Genomic DNA, 22,992 nt, shown 5'->3' with positions numbered 1-22,992 from the left:
TGAAGCCTAAGTCCGGGCCAAAGAACATCCCACGGGGGTGGGGAAGGGCTGTTTCAAGTGTGGCAAAAAAGGGCACTAGGCATGCCAGTGTCCTCAGCCTCAGCCACCAACGAAGCCTTGCCCCGAGTGTCGATAGCTTGGCCACTAGAGGGATGCTTGTCCCCTTAGAGGCTCATCTCTGGCGCCTCCATGCTGGGGACCAGCTGATCAAGGTGAGGACTCTTCCCTGGTCCTGCCAGTGTAAGTGATTGAAGCGGCCCAGACTTGAAGACCCCTATCACCCTTGCCGAGCCCGGGGAAACGCTACAGGTAGCGGGTAAGTCCATCTCTTTCCTAGTAGACACAGGGGCTACCTACTCTGTTTTACCATCCTTTTCAGGACCTCTTACTCCTTCCCAGATCTTGGTCATGGGGGTTGACGGGACCCCGTCTTGCCCGTGGCGAACCCCCGACTTAGCTGCAGTCTGGATGGCTTTCCCTTTTCCCATTAATTCCTTGTCATACCCTCCTGCCCTATTCTGCTCCTAAGATGGGCTGTTCTCAAGTTACTAGGCACCACTCTTCAGATTGCACAAAACCCAACCCCTTCCCCCTCCCTTATCCTCCCGATGTTGGAAAACCCAATTCCTCTTGCAGCTCCACCCATTTCCCCTCACTGAGTCTTCCCAATCCCTCCTGTCCTTTCCACCTGCTTATAAGAGACAGAGACAGAGACAAGAGACAGAGAATTGAGACAGAGACAAGAGACAGAGAATTGCAGTTAGAGTCTTAGCTTAACTGGTAGGCCTAACATACCACCCAGTTACCTACTTATCAAAACAGCTTGACCCTACCCTACATGGATGGCAGCCATGCCTCTGGGCATTAGGGAGCATGGCTAAACTCAGGAAGAAAGCCCTCGAACTCAATCTATGCCAACCTATTACCGTATTTTCCTCTCATCGCCTTACAGACCTGCTATCCCGCGGAGCTCTCTCTCTCTCTCTTTTGAGCCCTTCCCATCTACAGGAATTCCACCTCCTGTTCGTTGAGGGGAAGCTGCACATCCCTTATCATCCCCAGTCTTCCGGTAAAGTAGAACGGGCTAACGGTATCCTGAAAACCCACCTATCCAAACTTATCAACAGGACTTAGCCCTTTTGAACTACTGTACGGCTGCCCTTTCCTTATTAGCCATAACCTGCCAGTATATACTCCTCCTCTAGCCTCCTATCTGCCCTATCTCTCTCTCCTCCGGCATCTTCTCTGTGAACACGCAGACAGAGTTCTTTCTCCTGTGGGGGGGCGGGTGGTGTCCAGAGACGGGCCTGGTCACTCTCCTACAGCCTGGAGACCAGGTATTACTCAAAGAGCTCTGACCTGGACCACTCCAGCCCAAGTGGATGGGGCCTCATAGTGTTATTCTAACCACCCCCACAGCAGCAAAACTGGTAGGTCAGCCAGTGTTCATCCACTTCTCCCGCCTTAAGCCAGCCCCTGCCTCAGGAAAGTGGTCAGAGCAGCCCATAGGAGATACTCAAGTCCACTTTACTAAAACACCAAGTTCTCCCAATAAAGTTTCTACAAATCCTCCTTCTCCTCCTTCTTGCTTGCCCATCCCTGCAAAAAACCCCCCTCCTAACCTACAAGCAAATACATCTAGAGATTCTTTGTACATGAAATATATTGCAGAAATGGACAGATAAATTCTCACTCTGTCACTTTTGCAAACTGCCCTCCCACTGGTTGCTCTACATCCATCCGTCTCTCTGCTCCCAAAAATAGCTTTAGAGGGCTAGACAGCTGGACTGCCTGGCATGGATTGCACATTCTCTGCTTCCTCTATGACCAGACAAAAAGTAAGTGCAAACTCTGGCCGGACACATATGGAGGCTGCCCCTACGACTACTGCAAATGTCATAAATGGAGTACTCTCCAGCTGTGGTGCTTTACCATTTATGATCCATGGGACTCCAGATGGGAACAGGGAGTGAAGGGTAAACTATACTAAAGCCTCTCATATTCGTATCCCCAGAGTTCCATTGAAATACACCAAACTCTTGTTCCAGAACCATGGAATACAACCCTATTAACTAATACCATATTAACACATGAACAATCCTTGCAAACACAAATCGGAAAAAGAAAACAGAGTGCCCCTTTTTCTTGGCTAAGCCTCATATGCCAAGGAATTCAACTCTTCAATATCACTGACATAGGAAACGTCACCGACTGTTTCCTATGTGCTTTTCTTGACCACTCCCCTATTGCAGCAGTTCCCATGCCCTCAAGGTCACGAACTCCCTGGCACCTTTTTTCCTAAAGTATGTACCTCTCTTTCAAAACATAATGAACAGTCCCAAAGTATGTTACACTACTGCAGGCACTTTCTCATGCTACCATAACCATGCAGATATCAGGAACCACTACCAGGCCCCCAGGTATGTTTTTCTAGTGCAATGGAATGCTGCTGTGGACTATTAACTTCTCCTTAGCCTTCCCCTGCTTACCGACTGTGCTGATCCCACAGCTTACGCCAAGACCCCACCACTCTTGAAATAACCCTATGGTGGCATTCCCTATTTTTTACCAACCTGGCCCTGGTCCTAGGGCCAATCATAATAATCTGCATACTATTAATGCTTGGCCCTTGTTTCCTGGGATTCCTCCAGGAAAGAATTTGCGAAGCCTCCAGGGTTACTTTTCACCAGATGTTGCTTCAGACACAAACCTACTCACCCTTCCCTGGCGAACTAGAAACAGCTGACCTCTAGGCCCTCCCCTCTATGCCCCTGCTGTCAGCAGGAAGCTGCCAGATGGAACACGACTCCCCTTATCCTATCAAAGAGGTCGGAATGTAAGGGTGAGCAGGGATAGGAGGAAGCTCTGCTGGACTTTGCCAAGACAGACATCCTCTCAGTAACCTGAGTCCGAGGAAGAGTCCACCAATGCTGTATTGCTGCTTTGTTCAGAGGGCACCAATCCTCAGCTCCCATGAGGAGCCAACGAAAATAAAACTCCACAACATTCCCTGCTTGGGTGCGACTTCCCCAGGCCTCATTCTGCAGACAAGGGGAACCTCGCCCCAGGCACACAAACCCCAATAAAGCTCGTTATTGCCTGACTTTATGGCTGATTGGCATTTCTTTCTCGGCGGAGCCTAAGAAAACCTTTCAGAACTTAGATTCTCAGAAGAAAGCATAAAGGGAAGTTGTATAATCTTGGTTTTGGTAAAGATTTATTTTAAATGACAACAAAGGCAAAAATAGAAAGCTACCCTATCAAAATGAAAAAAAAATCATGCATTGAAAGGCAATCTCCAGTGACACCAGGAGAGATGGCAGAGTAGGAAGCACCAGGAATCTATCTCCATGGAGACAACAAACATTGGGTTGGCCAAAAACTTCATTTGTTTTTTTTCTGTAAGATGGCTCTAATAGCACTTGGTAGTTTTTAATTTCATTTGAAACAAACAATTTGTTAGATTATACTGTGACAGCTGTCATATCAGTGTGCATTTAAAAAAACTTTATCAAAATTGGTGAATTTTTATGTAGCTATTTTAATATTGGAGATGGAAGAAAATAAGCAACCATTTTTGGCATATTACACTTTATCATTTCAAGAAAAGTAAAGATGCAATTGAAATACTAAAAAGACTTGTGAAGTATATGGAGATGGTGCTGTGACTGATCAAACACATCAAAAGTGGTTTGAAAAGTTTCATGGTGGAGATTTCTCACTGGATGATGCCCCACAGTCAAGTAGACCAGTTGAAGTTGATAGTGATAAAATTGAGACATTGAGAACAATCAACATTATCCAGGAGATAGCCAATGTACTCAAATACTCAAATCAATAAAGTTATTGATGAAAACTAAAAATGTGTTTTTATTTTATGGAAAAAAGTAAATGAACTTTTTGGCCAACCCAACACATTGGCAGAAACTGTCAGATAGTAATTTTAGAATTCTGGAGTCCATTTTAAAGCTTGCAGCATCCAGGGGAAGTCTTAAATGGTAAATCTTGGTTAATTTTAGTCAATTTCATCTCCTAGCTGATGACTACTTATTTCAGGTATATGGCAAAAAAGAGTGCACTTATTCCTGGAACAGGTTGCTTGTGACTTGCAGGAGCCATGTTGGCCAATAGGATCTTGTCCTCCAGATATCAGACATCTGTGTTCTGATCAGCAATTGCTACCTTTTTGAAAGTAGACACAAAGGTAGGCTGCTATTGTCACTACCTCCACCTTCACTGTTGCAATCTCCTTTGGCTGAAGTGGCTTATAAGGGATCAAAAGGGCCAGTGCCTGTATTTTATTTTTTCCTCCATTTTCTATTTTTTCCCTTTTGACATCCAGATGTTTAAGGATTTGGACATTCAAAACCAACCAGGTATATGAGGGAACTTAGAATACATTTTGGGAGTCTCAGAAAAGAAAAAAAGAGGGGGGCAGAGAGATTATTTAAATACATAGTAGATGAATGCTCCCAAAATTTGATGAAAGATATGAATATAAATATTCCAGAAACTCATCAAACCCTGAAATTCAGATACCTACACCAAGGCATATTATAATCAAACTTTCTAAAGACAAAGAAAGAAAAATCTTGAAAGTAGCAACAGAAATGACTAAATGCTATCCATAAGTAAAAGAATGAAATTGTACCCTTACCTAACACCATATAAAAATTAACTCAAAATGTAGCAAACCTAAATATATAAGCTAAAATCATAAAACTCTTTTTTTTACTTTTTAAAAATTTAATTATTGTTAAAATCATAAAACTCTTAGAAGAAAACATAGAGGAAAAGCTTCATAACAGTAGATGTGACGATGATATTTTGGACTTCATCAGGTGTAAAAACTTGTGCACCAAAGGGTACTATCAATGGCGTAAAAAGGCAAACCACAGACTATGAGATGATATTTTCAAATCACACATCTGATAAGAGATTAATACTCAGAAAGAGAACTCCAAACACTTAACAATAATAACAAATAACCTAAACAGTCTGGATCCAAGATGGCAGTGAAGTAGTTAGAAGTTACACTCACCACCTTCCAGGGCAAATCCAGAATTACAATTAAATTATAGAACAATCAACCTGAATAACCAACTGAAGACTAGTTAAACAGGAGTCTTATAACCAAGGATTTGTGGAAGACATTGAGACTGATAGAAAAAGCAAGAGGTGAAAGTGCTGGCCCTGCTCCCATGTGTGACTTGAAAATATGAAGCGATATCTCAACTGCTAAGTTCCCACCTGAGGAGTGTGGGGTCCCAATCTCATGCTAGGCTACCTTGCCTGGAGCACCACAGCAAGGAAGAGGGGCCTATATTACATCTGACTATGAATATCAGTAAGAATTCTGTCCAACAAGGAAAAATAGAACTCTGTTAGAAAGCCACGCACCTTTTTAAAGGGCCAGTACACAATTTTTTGTTTGTGCCACTCACTGTGGTTCAGCAGAGAGAGAGAACAACTCAAGAGTTGACTAGAGTCGTGTGAGAAGACACTAGGTTGTGTGGCTCTGGGGATAGAACTGAAGGGATCAACTTCTGGGGTCTCTGTGCTGAGTCTCTCTCCCACACTTCCCACAGCTGCCAGAGTTCCTGGGTTGAGCACCCCCTTCCTACAGCATCAGCCTGGGGGAAATGCACTAGCTCCAGCCTTCTGACTCCCTGTTGCCTTGTTTTGCTGAGCTCACACCCTGCAGAGGAGTCAGCTGCCTGGGCCTATGGTGTAGATTCTTGTGGAGGGCACTTGGGTGCCCTTCTGGGTGGACTCAGGGGTGTTATAGACTGAGTTGTGTGCCTCTGGAGCCGGGACCATTCTCACCCCTCCCCTGCATACCTGACCAGCACAGTCTCCCAAATGGGAAATTCAATAACCACACCCTCTGAACTCCCTGTGTTCCCCTCATGCTGAAGTCACACTCTGCAGAAATTTGGGCCAGCTATAGCCAGCCTGGGCCCAAGGTGTAGACTTTCTTGGAAGGCTTTCAAGTAGGTCAAGGTAGGATTTGGGAGAGATTGAGTTGTGTGGCTCTAGGATAGGAGCAATTTTTTGCTTGCATGCCTGACTAGTGCTATTGTTTCTGTGCAGAGACCTCCCTTTCATATGGCCAATACTTTGTCTGTTTGGGCCTGATGAACTGACTTAGCCTAATTTATCATGGATCAATGCAAGGTATTGTACAGGTTTTTTTGCTTGGTTGAGATTTTAGTTGTTATTGTATTTTTATCCTTGAGAATATTGTGATTTTGTAAAAGAAAATAGTAGATAATAAAAAGTGAATAGTAAAAAGTAACAGATGTTAAGTTTCCAGTCAGGCAAACAAGAAAAGAGCAGTTTCTAAAGTTTAGGTTAGTCAGGAAAAATCTCCTAGATGAGCTGATACTTCAAGCACAAGTAGGATTTACACAAGCTTAGTAAAACAGGGAAGGTTTCAAGACAGTAAAGCGGCATAAACAGAGGCAGTGAAAAGGAGTGGAATTGAGTGTTTGTGGTACAGGGAGATGGCCTGTTTACAAAAACAAACAAACAGGGAGTTTCCAGGGAAGATGGCGATGGAGGACGGAGTGATTCCAGTTCCCATACCCATGGGAGTAAATCCTGGCAGATCTACTGAGGAACAGCTCAATCAACCAACAGTTCCCTAGCATTTATGAAAATAAGAAACCAGAGATTGTGATGGACGCTGAAGGACCAGACAGCACAGGTCAGTGGGGTCTCGGAGACCTGAGTAAAGACAAGAGAGGCGGCCAGCGCCTAGCGGCCTCTGTGCTGCTGCTGTGGTCAAGGACCAGCGCTGGGGGTGTCTGCCACAGAGGACTCTTAGGGAGCCCAGCACCCGGCAGGCAGGTCTACAGCAGAGTCTTTGGGAGACTTGGGCCTGTTGCAGGGTCCTTGGGAGAGAGCTGGGTCATCAGCTCCCTCCCTCTTGGTCTAAGCAAGGCTGGGCAACACTGGGCAGAGACCTGTCTGATTGAATTTACAGAGAGGGTAACAAGAACAAAGGGCCGTGTTCAACTTCGAACTCCATGGTTGCCAGCCCTGGAGAATTGAGAGGCACATTGTCCTCACGGATCTGGCTGGGGATTGGGCTGGGCTGAGAGGCAGGCTTTCTGGAGGAGGTTTTTTTAGAAAGTGGACTGAGGTATTCTCCTGCAGCAGCTTGGCTTGCTCCCCACCCAGGCTGTCAGTGATCCAGTGGAGAGGCAGAAGCACTTGAGTCCTGCCACAGAACTGGGAAGGACCGTGCCAGATACCGCGGGACCCAGGCAGCCTGGTGGATGCACGGGCATCCGCACCGCAGTCTGACAACCTGGCTGGCGCACACACGTGCCTGCATCCCAGCCCACAGAGAGGATCTCCGGGGAAGGTGCTTGGAAAAGAACTTAGATCCCCTTCGTGGAGCACTGGGGAGAGGCTAGATCTTGGGAGAGCACTCTCAGAAAGACTGCACCAATCAACTCACAGCATGCTGCAGCCAGGAAAACTGGTTTGGACAGTTTGAAACCAACAAGGGATTTTTTCCTTTAGTAACATTTTTTTAGTGATTTTATTTTTTAAAATTTTGTTATTGTTTTATCTTTCAATACCTTTTTCCTCTTCTTTCTTTTTTCCTGTTTTAGTCCTTCTTCCTATCATTCCAAACTTACTGCTTTTTCCTCCCTTCTGTCTTTTTTGTTTGTTGCTTTGTTTTCTTTTACCCACAAGAGACAGAAACAACTGGAACTGCAAAAAGACCAGAGTGGGACCCAAAGAGGGGGCATCCCAACAGTAGACACAGAGATAAATTTCACTTTCCTATAGCAGAGAAGCCACAAGTTGCTGCATATTTGTATATTATTTTTTCATTATTCTCACTTCTTTTATATTTTAATAATATCTCTGTATTCTTCCTCTTTCTTTATAGGCTTCTTAGTCTTGGCTGGTTATATTGTATTATTTGACAGGTTTCCCCTGTTCTCTCCTCCACAGTACGTTGTTAATTTTCTATACTTCATGCCACTTGTTTTCCTTTAGCACACTACCCAAAGTTCTATACTCCCTATTCAGACAGATCACATAGAGTCTGTCATATGATGGTTGCTCTAATATTATTGTAAATAATAGCTGTTCTATACAACTGTAAATACTTCACAACACATCTCCTGGATCTTAGCCTACTTTACAGGTTCCTGAATTCTATTACTGTACTGATTAACTCTACCTGCTCACATGCTACGCTGATTTACTATTCTTTACTCTCACCTTACCTCAAAATCTGACCACCCACAACCTCACTGCTTTATAGATCCAACTCACAAGCCTTTTCTCCCCAACAAGAGACTTATCTTTTCTCCATCTCTTTTCTTAAAAATGGCAAGTTGGGTTAAAGATTATGGTTAACACTATATAGAGCCTAAAGATCTTCTATCTCTTCTCTACCAGCTGTGAATGTAAATATCATAAAGTACTCTCCTGCTGTCATAAACCATTTTGCCTCCCCCTCCAGCTGATCACACACACACACAAACACACACACACACACACACACACACACACACACACACAAAGAAAGGAGTAGGTGGAAGTGGAGAACATCAAGATACCTGCAGGAGACTACACCACTGAATCTCACAGGTATTCTACAACAGAAGTTCACACCATAAAACCAGGGAGTCAGAACAGATAAATTTAAGAAGCTGAGGCTAACAAGAAGAGTTTCACAAACAATGGGAAGACAAAGAAACAATCCCCAAATGAAAGAAAAGAAGGAAGCCTCAGAAAGAATGTTAGATGAAAAACAGGCAAGTCAACTATCAGATATTGAATTCAAAGCACTGGTTATCAGGAAATTCAAAGAGCTTACAATGAGCTACCAGAAACTACAGGGGAGCTAAAATGAACTCACCATAAACTATATCACATGAAAAGGGAAATAGAAACTATCAGCAAAGGCCAAGAGGAAATGAAGTATACAATCTCTGAACTGAAGAAGACAGTAGAAGAAATCAAAAGCAGGATTGATGAAGCAGAAAATTTGATCTGCAGGGTGGAGGACAAACTAAAAAGAAAACTCCCAGAAAGAACAAGAAAAGGAAAAGAGGCTCAGAAAGAATGAAGAGAAATTAAGAGAAATGCAAGAAAATATGAAACGTAATAATATCTGAATAATAGGAATACCAGAAGGAGAAGAAGAAGAACAAGAAGTAGAAAACCTATTTGAAAAAGTAATGATGGAAAACTGCCCTAATTTGATGAGAGAAAAAGTCACACAAATCCAGGAAAAACAGAGAGTCCCAATCAAGAGAAACCCAAAGAGGCCCACTTCAAGACATATCATCACTAAAATGGCAAAATTGCAAGACAAAGAGAGAATCTTAAAGGCAGCAAGGGAGAAAAAGGTAGTAACTTACAAGGGAGCCCCAATAAGGTTAGCTACTGACTTCTCAATAGAAACACTACAAGCAAGAAGAGAATGGTAAGAAATAATCCAGGTAATGAGAACCAGAAGCAAGGTAATGAGCCTACAACCAAGGCTACTTTACCCAGCAAGGCTCTCAATCAAGATAGAAGACCAAATAAAGAGCTTCCAAGACAACAGAAGTCTAAAACAATATGCCTCCATCAAACCAGTTCTGTAAGAAATACTGAAAGAACTGCTTTAAGGAAAGGAAGGAAAAGAGAGAGACAGAGAGGAACACAGGTACAAAAATGGCAAGCAACCCAATTAAAAAATGGGTAAAGGACTTGAAGAGACATTTCTCCAAGGAGGACATACAGAGGATCCAGAGACACATGAAAGGTTCTCGATATCGCTAGCTATCAGAGAGATGCAAATTAAAAACACAATGAGATACCACTTAACACCAGTCAGAATGGCTATCATGAACAAAGAAACAAAGAACAAGTGCTGGAGAGGTTGTGGGGATAAGGGGACCCTAGTTCACTGTTGGTGGGACTGGTACAACCACTATGGAAAACAGTATGGAATTTTCTAAGAAAACTAAAAATGGACATGCCATTTGACCCAGCAGTTCCACTGCTAGGAGTATATCCTAAGAACCCTCAAGCACCAATCCAAAAGAACCTATGCACCCCAATGTTCATAGCAGCACAATTTATGATAGCCAAGTGTTGGAAGCAACCTAGATGCCCATTGGTCAATGACTGGATCAAAAAAATATGGTACATTTACACAATGGAATTCTATGCTGCAGAAAGGAAGAAGGAACTACTACCCTTTGCAACATCATGGATGGAACTGGAAAGCATTATGCTGAGTGAAATAAGCCAGGCAGTGAAAGACAAATACCATATGATATCACTGTTAACAGGAATCTAAACAACAAAACAAACAAGCAAGCAAAATATGACCAATGACACTCAAATACGGAACAGGCTGACAGGGTCCAGAGGGGAGAGGGGAGAGAATCATAGGGGAAAGGGGATGGACTCACATGAACAAGTATAAAGGACACATGGACAATAACTAAGGGTGAGGGGAGGAAATGGGAGGGAGGTGGGGAGTACTGGGCGGGGGGTGGGCAGAGTTGGGAATATAAGACAGAAAGCTGTACTTGAACAAGAATTAAATAAAAATTATTAAAAAAAAGAAATTTGTCTCTGTCTCTACTGTTGGGATGCCTCTTCTTTGGGTCGAACTCTGGTCTTTTCACAGTTCTAAGTTGTTTGTGTAGTCTGTGGGTAAAAGAAAAAAAGGCAGGAGAAGGGAGGAAAAAGTGATAAGTTTGGAAAGAAAGGAAGAAGTAAAACAGAAATGAAGAAAGGAGAGGAAAAAGGTATTGAAATATAAAACAATAATAAAATTAAGAAGATAAATAATTACTTAAAAAAAGAAAAAAAGAACATGTCTTGCTGTTTTCAGACTGGCCAAACTGGTTTTTCTGGCTGCAGCAGCCTGAGCTGTGATTAGTGTGGTCTTTCTGTGAGTCCTCTCCCAAGAGCCAAACCAGGGCCTCTCCCCAGCGCCCCAGGAAGGGGATCTAAGGACTTCCTCACAGTCCTCTTTTCCTGGGGGTTATCACTGTGGGCTGGGTTGAGGGGTGGGCATGCAAGCGCGCTCACACTGGTACAGCTACCTGGTTCCCAAGGGTTCGGGTGCAGACCCGTCCCAGTTCTATGGGGGAACTCCAGTCCCTCAGCCCAACCTCAAGTTCACTGCCAGGCTGGGTGAGGAGGAGACAGAGTGGCTGTTGCAGAAAAAATCTTCAGTTTACAATCCAAAAATTTTCTCCTTTAGAAAACCTGCCTCTCAGAGAAGCCCAATCCCACAGCCAGACCATCGGAGTCAGAGCCCCACACTGCACCTCTCAATCCTCCTGGGCTGGTGGCCACAGAGTCCTCGGTTGATCTCGGCCCTTTGTCCTTAGTACTCTCTCTGCACACTCTAGCAAACAGGTCTCTCCTGGCGCCCAACCTCCTTGGCCAGGGAGGAAAGGAGCTGATAACCCAGCTCTCTCCCAAGGACCCTTCAGCAGGCCCTGGGCTCCCAGAGTCCATGGGAGAAGCACTGGGAGCCGGGCCTGAGCGCTGGGTGCTGACAAAGGTGCACTGGATGCTTGCCGTGGGGCTGGACACTGCGCGCTGGGCACTGGACTCTGGGCTATGCACTGGCAGAGGCCCTTGCTGCTTTTGTCTTTGTTCTGGTCCTTGAGACTCGACTCTACTGCAGCTGTCTCCCTACTGTCTAGATTTTCTGTGAATGTCATAATTTCTGGTTTCTTATTTTCATATATGCTGGGAAACTAATGGTTGTTTGTGCTGCTCCTACGTAGGTTGGCCAGGATTTTCTCCCATGTGTACAAGGAAATGGAATCTTCTCTGTCCTACTCCGTCACCATCTTGGAACCTCTCTCAGTGTTGTATAGTTTTCTGAGTACAGGTCTTTTACCTTCTTGGTTAGGTTTATTCCTAGGTACATTATTTTTTTTGATGCTATATCAAATGGGATTTTTCCTCCTGATTTCTGTTTCTCATATTTCATTGCTGGTGTACAAAAATGTCTTTGATTTCTGAATATTGACTTTGTATCCCACTTTTCTGCAAAATTCTCTTTAGGTTGAGTAACTTTTTGGTGGAGCCTACAGCGTTTTCTATGTACACTATCACATCATAGTCAAACAATGAGTTTTTCTTCCTCCTTTCCAATTTGAATGCCTTCTATTTCTTTTTCTTGTCTGATTGCTGTGGCTAGGACTTCCAACAGTATGTTGAATAGAAGTGGTGAAAGTGAACATCTTTGTCTTGTTCCTGATCTTAGTGGGAAAGCTTTTAGTTTTTGTCAGTTGAGTATGATGTTGGCTTTAGTTTTTCATAAATGGCCTTTTTTATGTTGAGGTATGCTCCCTCTATTTCCACTTTTCTGAGTGTTTTTATCATAAATGGGTGCTGTATCTTATGAAGTGCTTTTTCCTCAAATATTGATATAATCATGTGATTTTTGACTTTCCTTTTGTTTATATAATGTATTGTTTTTTGATTTGCAAATATTGTACCATCCTTGCATCCCTGGGATGAATCTCACTTGATCATGGCATATGATCTTTTTGATGTATTCCTAGCTTTCCAGTACTTTGTTGAGTGCTTTAGCATCTATGTTCATCAGTGATATTGGCCTGTAGTTTTCTTTCTTTGTTGTATCTTTGTCTGGTTTGGGGATTAGGATTGTGCTGGCTTCATAAAAAGAGTTTAGAAGTCTTCCTTCTTCTTGGCTTTTTTTTGAATAGTTTGAGAAGTACAGGGGTTAGTTCTTCCTTAAATCCTTTGTAAAATTCTCCTCTGAAACTGACTGGTGTCTGGCTTTTGTGTAATGAGAGCTTTTGATTACTACTTCAACTTCACCAGCTGTTATAGGCTCGTTTAGACTTTCTGCTTCATCTTCGTTCAGTTTTGGTGGAGTATATTTTTGTAGAAATTTGTCCATTTCACCCAGGTATTCAAATTTCTTGGCATAGTTTTTACAGTAATTGCTTAAAATCCTTTCTATTTCAATGGTATCAGTTGCACTCTCTCCCTTTTCATTTCTGATTTTATGTATTTCAGTCTTCTCTCTTTTTTTCTTGATGAATCTTGTTAAAGTCTTGCCAATTTTATCTTTTCGAAGAATCAGTTCTTAGATTTATTGATTCTTTGAATTGTTCTTTACCCTCTATGTCTTTTAATCTTCTCCGATCTTTGTTATTTCCTTCCTTCTACTCTCTCTGGGCTTTCTTTGTTTTTGTTCCTCCAATTCCTGAAGATGTTTGGTTAGGTTGTTTATTTGAAATGTTTCTGTGTTTTTTTAAGTAGCCCTGTATTGTTATGAACTTCCCTGTCAAGACTGCCTGTGTTTTAGACTATTGTATGCTCATTTTCATTTGTTTCCAGAGACTTTTTCATTTCTTCCTTGATCTCACTCTTAACCCAGTCATTGTTTAATAGCATGCTATTCATTCTCAATGAGTGTGAATGTTTTTGAGTTTTTTTCCTTGAGGTTGCTTTTTAATTTCTAACCCTTGTGGTCAGAGAAAATGCTTGATATAATTTCAATCTTCTTGAACTTGTTGAGGCTTGTTTTGTGTCCCATCATGTGGTGTATATTTGACAATGGTCCATGTGCATTTGAGAAGAATGTGTATTTTGCTTCTTTGGGATGAAAGGGTCTACATATATTAATTAAGTCCATATGATCTATGACATTGTTCAATGCCACAATATCCTTGTTGATATTTTGTTTGGAAGAGCTATCCATTTTTGACACTGGGGTGTTAAAATTCCTAATATAAGTACATTACTCTCTATATCTTTCTTGAACTCCTCCAAGAATTTCTTCATATAATTGGGTGCTCCTATGTTGGGTGCATATACATGTTTACAATGTTTGTGTTTTCCTGATGGATTCTTTCTTTGCATATTATGAAGTGTCCTTCTGTGTGTCTTTAGGTGACCTTTGCCTTGAAGTCTATTTTATTGGATATAAGTATTGCTGCCCTGGTGGGTTTTTTTTCCTTTCCATTTGTTTGGAATTCTTTTTTTCCACAACTCTTCACTTTCAGTTTGTGTAGGTCTTTTGTTCTGAGGTAGGTCTCTTGTAGGCAGCACAGGTATGGGTCATGTTTTCTTATCCACTCAGCTACTTTATGTCTTTTGATTGGAGAATTTAATCCATTTCTATTTAAGATTATTATTGATAGGTACATTTTACTCCCTTTGTAGCTTTGCTTCTCTCCCTATCACTATTTATCTTCCTTTTTTAAAAGCAGTTCCTTTAGCATATCTTGCAGAGCTGGTTTGGTGGAGGTGTATTCTTTTACCCTTTTTTGTCTGGGAAGTTCCTTATTTTGCCTTGCATTGTAATCGAGAAACTTGCTGGAGACAGTAATTTTGGTTGCAGGCCTTTACTTTGCATTATTTGAAACATTTGAAATGGTCAACAACCTAACCAAACATCTTCAAGAATTGGAGGAACAAAAACAAAGAAAGCCCAGAGAGAGTAGAAGGAAGGAAATAACAAAGATCGGAGAAGATTAAGGAATACCTCTTCCCATTCCCTTCTGGCTTGTAATGTTGCTGTTGAGAAGTCAGCTGTTATCCATATCAGGGCTCCCTTTTATGTTACTTTCTATTTCTCTCTTGCTTCTTTTAAGATTCTGTTTGTCATAAAAACTTGCCATTTTAATTATGATGTGTCTTGCAGTGGGTCTTTTTGGTTCCTCGTGATTGGGATTGTGTGTGTTTCCTCAATATGTGTGGGTTTTTCTTATCAAATTAGGAAAATTTCCCATCATTATTTTTTCTTTTTTAAAAATTTATTTAATTTTTGTTCAAGTACACTTTTGTCTTTTACTCCCATCCCAGCCCATCCCCATCAGTGCTCCCCACGCCCCTCCCATTTCCGCACCCCCCAGTTGTTGTCCATGTGTTCTTTATACTAGTTGCCATAAATCTTTCCCCTTTTCCCCTCAAATTCCCTTCCCTCTCCCCTGTGGTCACTGTTAATCTGTTCTCTATTTCAGTGTCTTTGGTTTTATTTTGCTTGCTTGTTTATTTTGTTGTCTAACTTCCTCTTAGAGATGAGATCATATGATATTTGTCTTTCACTGCCTGTCTTATTTCCATCATTATTTTTTCAAACAGGATTTTTTTTGGGGGGTGGTTAGCCTTTATTCTGTAAACAATGTAAATAATTAATAGTATGAACTTAGTAAAGTCTTTTGACCTTTCTTGACATATTCTGCCTTATTTGTTTTTTTAATTTTTATTTAACTCTTGTTCAAGTACAGTTTTCTTTCTTGTATTCCCTGCCCCGGCCCCCCCCCCCCAGTGCTCCCAACCTCTCTCACATCTCTGCCCCCCACCTTAGTTATTGTCCATGTGTCCTTTATACTTGTTCATGTGAGTTCTTCCCCTTTTCCCCTGTGATTCTCTCCACTCTCCCCTCTGGACCCTGTCAGCACCTTCTGTATTACAGTGTCTTTGGTTACATTTTGCTTGCTTGTTTGTTTTGTTGTTTAGAATCCTGTTAAAGGTGATATCATATGGTATTTGTCTTTCAACGCCTGGCTTATTTCGCTCAGCATAATGCTTTCCAGTTCCATCCATGATGTTGCAAAGGGTAGGAGCTTTTTCTTCCTTTCTGCAGCACAGAATTCCATTGTGTAAATGTACCATATTTTTTGATCCAGTCATTGACCGATGGGCATCTAGGTTGCTTCCAACACTTGGCTATCATAAATTGTGCTGCTATGAACATTGGGGTACATAGGTTCTTTTGGATTGGTGCTTGAGGGTTCTTAGGATATACTCCTAGCAGTGGAACTGCTGGGTCAAATGGCATGTCCATTTTTAGTTTTCTTAGAAAATTCCATACTGTTTTCCATAGTTGTTGTACCAGTCTGCAATCCCACCAACAGTAAACGAGGGTCCCCTTTTCCCCACAACCTCTCCAGCACTTGTTGTTTGTTTCTTTGTTTATGATAGCCATTCTGACTGGTGTTAAGTGGTATCTCATTGTGGTTTTAATTTGCATCTCTCTGATAGCTAGCGATATCAAGCATCTTTTCATGTGTCTCTGGATCCTCTGTATGTCCTCCTTGGCAAAGTGTCTGTTCAAGTCTTTTCCCCATTTTTTAATTGGGTTGCTTGTCTTCTTTGAGTGGAGTCGAGTGAGTTCTTTGTATATTTTGGAGGTTAAACCTTTGTCTGAGGTATCATTGGCAAATATGTTTTCCCAAACTGTTGCTTCTCTTTTTATCTTGATACTGTTTTCCTTAGCCATGCAGAAGCTTTTAAGTTTGATGAGATCCCATTTGTTTATTCTTTCCTTTATGTCCCTTGCTCTAGGGGACGTATCAGTAAAAATATTGCTGCGTGGAATGTCTGAGATTTTCCTGCCAATGCTCTCCTCTAGGGTTTTAATGGTTTCAAGGCTTATATTTAAGTCTTTTAATCACCTTGAATTTATTTTGGTGCATGGTGTAAGTTGGTGCTCAAGTTTCATTTTTTTGCATGTAGCTGTCCAGTTCTCCCAGCACCCTTGTTGAAGAGGCTATCTTGACTCCATTTTGTGTTACTGCCCCCTTTGTTGAATATTAATTGACTGTAGAGATTTGGGTTTATTTCTAGGCTCTCTGTTCTATTCCATTGGTCTATGTGCCTGCTTTTATGCCAGTACCAGGGTATTTTGATCACAGTGGCCTTGTAATACAGTTTGATATCAGGTATTGTGATCCCTCCTACTTGTTCTTCTTTCTCAAAACTGAAGCTGCTATTCAGGATCATTTATGGTTCCATATAAATTTTTGAAGTGTTTGTTCTATGTCTGTGAAATATGCCATTGGTATTTTAATAGGTATTGCATTGAATCTGTTCATTGCTTTGGGTAGTATGGACATTTTGATGATGTTAATTCTTCCAATCCATGAACACTTGTTTGTTTCCATTTGTTTGTGTCTTCCTTGATTTCTTTCTTCAGTGTTGTGTAGTTTTTTGCATACAGGTCTTTTACCTCCTTGGTTAGGTTTATTCCTAGGTATTTTATTTTTGTTTTTGCTATATCGAATGGGATTTTTTCTCAATTTCTGCTTTTGCTGTTTCATTGTTGGTATACAAAAATGCCTTTGATTTCTGGATATTGACTTTGTATGTCTCTGGTTTGCCAAATTCATTTATTAGTTCGAGCAGTTTTTTGGTAGAGGCTATAGGATTTTCCATGTACACTATCATGTCATCTGCAAACAATGCCAGTTTTGTTTCCTTCTTTGCAATTTGGATGCCTTTTATTTCCTTTTTCTTGTCTGATTGCTGTGGCTAGAACTTCCAATACTATATTGAATAGAAGTGGTGAAAGTGGACATCCTTGTCTTGTTCCTGATCTTAGTGGAAATGCTTTTAGTTTTTGCCCATTGAGTATGATGTTGGCTGCAGGTCTTTCTCATATGGCCCTTATTATATTGAGGAATGCTCCCTCTATTCCCACTTTGCTGAATACCTTTATCATAAATGGGTGTTGTACCTTATCAAAAGCTTTTTCCACGTCTATTGGTATGATCATGTGGTTTTTGTCTTTGCTTTTGTTTATGTGGTGTATTACATTTACTGATTTACGAATATTGAACCATCCTTGCATCCCTGGGATGAATCCCACTTGGTCATGGTGTATGATCTTTTTGATGTATTGTTGGATGTGATTTGCCAGTATTTGATTGAGGATTTTAGCATCTATGTTCATCAGCGATATTGGCCTGAAGTTTTCTTTCTTTGTTGTGTCTCTATCTGGTTTTGGAATTAGGATGATGTTGGCTTCAGAAAAGAGTTGGGTAGTGTTCCCTCCTTTTGGATTTTTTGGAATTGTCTGTGAAGAATCACGGTTAGTTCTTCCTTAAAAGCTTTGTAGAATTCTCCTGTGAAACCATCTGGTCCAGGGCTTTTGTGTGATGGGACTTTTTTGATTACTTCTTCAATTTCATCTGCGGTTATTGGCCTATTCAGGTTTTCTCATTCTTTTTCACTGAGTTTTGGAAAATTATATTTTTCTAGAAATTGGTCCATTTCACCTAGGTTTTCAAATTTCTTAGCATACAGCTCTGCATAGCAATTCCTTACAATCCCTTCTATATCTGTGGTATCAGTTGTAATCTCTCCTCTTTCATTTCTGATTGTGTTTATTTGGCTCCTCTCTCTTCTTTTCTTGATGAGCCTACTTAAAGGTTTATCTATTTTGTTTATCTTTAAAGAAAAACAACTCCTGGATTCATTGATCCTTAGAATTGTGCTGTTAGTCTCTATGTCATTTAATTCTGCTCTGATCTTGGTTATTTCCTTCCTTCTACTTGCTCTGGGCTGTCTTTATTGTTGTTCCTCGAATTCTTGGAGGCGTCGGGTTAGGCTGTTTTTTTTTTTTTTAAATGTTTCTATTTTCTTTAGGTAAGCCTGTATTGCTCTGAACTTCCCTCTCAGGACTGCGTTCACTGTGTCCCATAAGTTTGGTGTTGTTGTAAGTTCATTTTCATTTGTTTCCAGAAACTTTTTTATTTCTTCCCTGATTTCTATCTTGTCCCATTTGTTGTTTAATAGCATACCATTCAGTCTCCATGATTTTAGGTGTTTTTGGTTTTTTCCTGTGGGTTTAGTTTCCAATTTCAGTCCCTTGTGATCGGAGAAAATGCTTGGTATTATTCAAACAGGTTTTTTTATTATTATTTCTTACTCCTATTCTTCTCCGTCTGGTGTCTCCCTTATAGGGATATTATTAGATTTCATGTTGTTCTGCATTTCGCTTAACACCTTTTTGTTCTTTTTGAGTCTATTTTTTTTTTTTTTGCTCTTTTAAGGAATTTATTTCCCCGCTGTCCTCCAGCTCCCTGATTCAGTCCTCTGCTTCATGTAGTCTGTTTTGATTCCTTCTAATGTGTTCTTCAATTCAGAAATTATATTCTTCATTTTCTCTTGGCCATTGTTGATTGTTGCAACGTCCTTTTTTATGTTAATATACTTTGCAGTAAGTTCCTCATACCTCCCCTGTAGTTTTTGGTGATTCACACTGAACTGGTTGAACTCCCTTATGACCATTGTTTTGAACTCAATACCTGGTAGTTGACTTACCTCTATTTCATTTAGCTTTCTTTGTGAAGATTCTTCCTTTCATTTTGATTGGGGGTTGTTTCTTTGTCTTTCCATTATTTGTGAGACTCTTATTGTTTGCTTGTGCTTCTTAAATTGATCTGTTTTGACTTCCTGACTTTGTAGAGTGGACTTCTGTGTCAGGAGATCTGTGAGATTCAGTGGTGCAGTCTTGTTCATCACCTGAACTTGATACTCTTGGGATGCCCTTTATGGCTTTTATGCTGGTTTTCTGGATATAATTGTATTTTGATTGTTGTTGTGTCTCTTGTTGGTGGATCCTTCCCTACAACTGGTAGAATTAGAATCACTCTTCCCACCACATCTTATGTACTGTTATGCAGGTGCTGTCAGATAAAAGGCATAAAGCCCAGTAAACAAATCCTCACTCACAAAATAACCCTCTTTAATCCCACTATCAACAACAAATGAACCAGTATTAATAAGGGTGTAAAGAGATTATTACTATATTAAGAAAGGAGAGCAGATATGAGATGACCTATTGAAAGAAAAATGATTTTGAGGGGGTAGAGGGAAGAGCACTAATAAGGGTTGGAAGTTGGAGCAGTGGAAAGAGAGAAGGTAGAATTTACATCATGAATGAAAAGTGAATGAAGAATATGAAGTGTAAATTGAGTAGAGAAGTGTATAGTGTTACATTAAAACAGAAATCAAAATGATATAAAATAAAATAAAACGATGGAGAAAAAAAGGAAAAGGTAAATAACTAATAAAAATATCAGAGCCAAATTGGAGAGAAAGAACAACCACTGTACTATCAACAATAAATGTTCTAAAATTAGCTCATTTAGGTGAGCTAGGTGGTATGGGCATACGAGGAAAAAAGAAATGAAGAAAAGTCTAAAAGATGTTTAGAAGAATGGGAAATGATTTTGAAATGATAGAGGGAGCGGGAATACTAAGAGTGAAAAATAAAAAACAGGCTAAATGAGGAAAAATTCAAATTTGATGTGTAAGAAAAAATAAAAGGAGAATAAAGAAAAATAAAAGGCAGGATAAAGAAGAAACAGAAGAAAGATAAACAAGAAAAAATCCCAGCTAGACAGCAAAATTAAAATTTGAGATAAAAAAAAGAGTAGGAAAGTGGACCAGTAAAATTTGATATTTGAAATACAGAAGTAGTGAAGCTCTATGGATAAAATTGAAAATACAATACAACAACAACTACCTTACCCACAACAAACTAGCAAAGACTGTTAAAGGTGGGGAGAGAATGCAGGTATTTTAAGAACAGGGAAACAGGATGTGAGATGACCCTTGACAAGAAAATTGGTTCTGTGTATCTGGACCAGGAAGAAATAGTAAGAGTGTGGAATGGAAACAAGTTGCAGCAACAGAGAAAACAAAATTTGAAATTAAAATAATGTGAGGAAAGAGGAAAGTAAAATGAACTAAGAGAAAGGAGTGGCAAGATGTGTGAATTGAAATACACTATAGTATAAAATCTAGTGACTTAATGTGTACAAAGTTGCTGGACAAGAAATAAATGTTAAAATGCAATGCAGGAAAGAAAATATCACAGATCATGAAGAAGACCACAGTGGCTTTAGTTTTGGTAGTCTCTGTATTTACCACTGTTTTTCATGCATCTGCCTTTGGTGATGTTGGATGTTGACCCCATCTGACTTTAGTTTAGGCAGCCTGTTTGGTACTTCCAGGTATCTGCCGTCTGTGGTTGTTTCCTTCAGTTGTTAATCTGGTCACTCTTTACTCAGCAGTCAGCCTTAAGCACCGTCCTGGGTTGGGGGCTATTGATCCCCCTCAGGCTGCTTCTGCTCAAAGGGGAGTGGCGTGCCTTAGCAGGATGGTTGCTGCCACATGGGTGTTGGCTCAGCACCAGAATCCCAGTGGCTACTCTCTCAGTTCTCTCCCCATGGCCTCTGACCCCATTCTCTCCTCAAGTCTTTCTAATCCACTCTTCACCCTCTTTTGCCAGGGATCTACTATTGTGGCTATCTCCTCTAGTTGTTAATCTAGTTACTCTGCACTCAGTAGTCAGGCTTAAACACTGCAGGGCCAGGGCAGAGAGTCTCCTAGGGTTGGGGTTATTGTTTTCCCTCAAGCTGCTGCTGTTTGGTGGGGAGTGGTCTGCCTGAGTACACTGGCTGCTGCCATATAGGGGATGACTCAGCACTGGGATCCCTGTGTCTACTCTCTCAGTTATCTCTCCAGAGCTTTAGTCCCTAGTCTCTCCTCAGCCATCACCAGCCCACTCTGCCCCTACATTTGTCAGAGTCCAGCATAAGTGGCTGCAAATGAAAACTTGTGCTTGCCCTTTAAATGGCTCTTGCGTCTCCAGTAATCCTTCTCTGTTGCTATTCTTTCACTGTTATGAACTATGCCACATGAATATACTTGTAGATAACCTACTAATCACCTATTCTGGGGATGGGAGTATCACTGTAAGAGAATTTCCTAGGTTACAGAAGATGCCTATTTTCAAAACTTTCTGACACATTGTCTCATTGCTTTTCCAAAGACTGTTTCAATCTACTTTCCCACCAACAATGTCTGAGCTCCTGTCTTGCTTGGTCTTGGGCACAGCAGTTTTTGTGACCTGGCTGCATTTAGCTGTTCAGCAAGCACTTAAGTCAAATAATTTACTGAGGCTGAATATTCCTCAAGGATCATGGGCAGCTCATTCATGTGGATTGCTGGTGTTTCCAAAATGCACCATCAAGCAGGAAAAAGAGAAGAGAGGTGGTGCCCCCTAGGACTGTCCAGACTGATGTCCACTCTGGACTTTTTATGGAACAATAGAAAAATGGACTGGTTTGTGGTGCATGCTTATGGGGAGGAAAAATAAAATAAGATTTACATATTGAGAATGAAAGTAATACTGAATATTGAAGAGCTGTAAATCACCAAAATAGAATAGAAATATCCATATCATCATAACAAGAAAAATGCTCTATTTACCTACATTTATATACACTCCATTCATTTATTTTATAGCAGTTTGAACTTTACCCTTGAAAAATCTCCTGTTGTGGAAATGGAGGTGGTAGCTAATGCTATGGTAGTAATCAGTTTGCAATATACAAATATGTCAAATTAACATGTGTATACCTAAAACACAATCAAATATGTCAAGTATATCTCAATACAACTGGAAAAAAACATGTCCTATAATTTATAGGTCTATAAATTAGATCTATGAATTACAGGTCAACCCAGTCTATTAGACTGGGTTGATGAGAATAATTAAAAAAGCCAGTGACCTGTAAATTCCTCCCTGCCAGCACCTTCTGCATCCATGGTCATGTTACTACCATTTTGCAGGTAAGGGTGGAGTTTGCTGGTTTGTTAATGACCTGCTCAGAAACAGCCCAGGAGTGAGTGATAAGAGTGAGCCTTGAATACTCTGTCCCCACAGCAGGCCAAAGAACATGTAGATTAAAATAAAATGATCCTGATGGAGGTTTCACCAGTTCCAGATTGTTGCTTTTCTCTGCAACACCAGCTTTGAAGAGAGCCGCCTTCCAGGGGTCAGAGGAATCTGTCCCAGCTTTGAGAGAAGCTATGATGAAGACATTTTTGCATTTGTAATAAGTTCTGCTTTCCAACTTTCTAGACATTCTAAGTAGCCTACCCATGGAATACACATGGGATGAAGCTCATATGTCCTGTAGGTGGAGAGAGAGAGGGGGCTGTAGGTTGTGGGTACCAACAGCTGCAGCCTCAGCTACTACTTGGGGAGGGAGGAATCTATTGTCTTTGAAAGCTACAGAGATGTGAGTGCAGCATGTGGTTTATGAAACACAGTTTCATATACAGTCTTGTGAGGCCTGGCACCGAGGAAGACTCCCCTGAGGTGATATCTAGGAATGGATCCCAGACAGCTGATGGAATTCTCTATCTGGTTAATCC

The sequence above is a fragment of the Sturnira hondurensis genome, unplaced genomic scaffold (assembly GCF_014824575.4).
Source record: "Sturnira hondurensis isolate 20B ecotype Veracruz unplaced genomic scaffold, ASM1482457v3 Scaffold0009244, whole genome shotgun sequence".
In the NCBI taxonomy this organism is placed as follows: Eukaryota; Metazoa; Chordata; class Mammalia; order Chiroptera; family Phyllostomidae; genus Sturnira; species Sturnira hondurensis.
Note: the sequence above shows the minus strand (reverse complement) of the source record.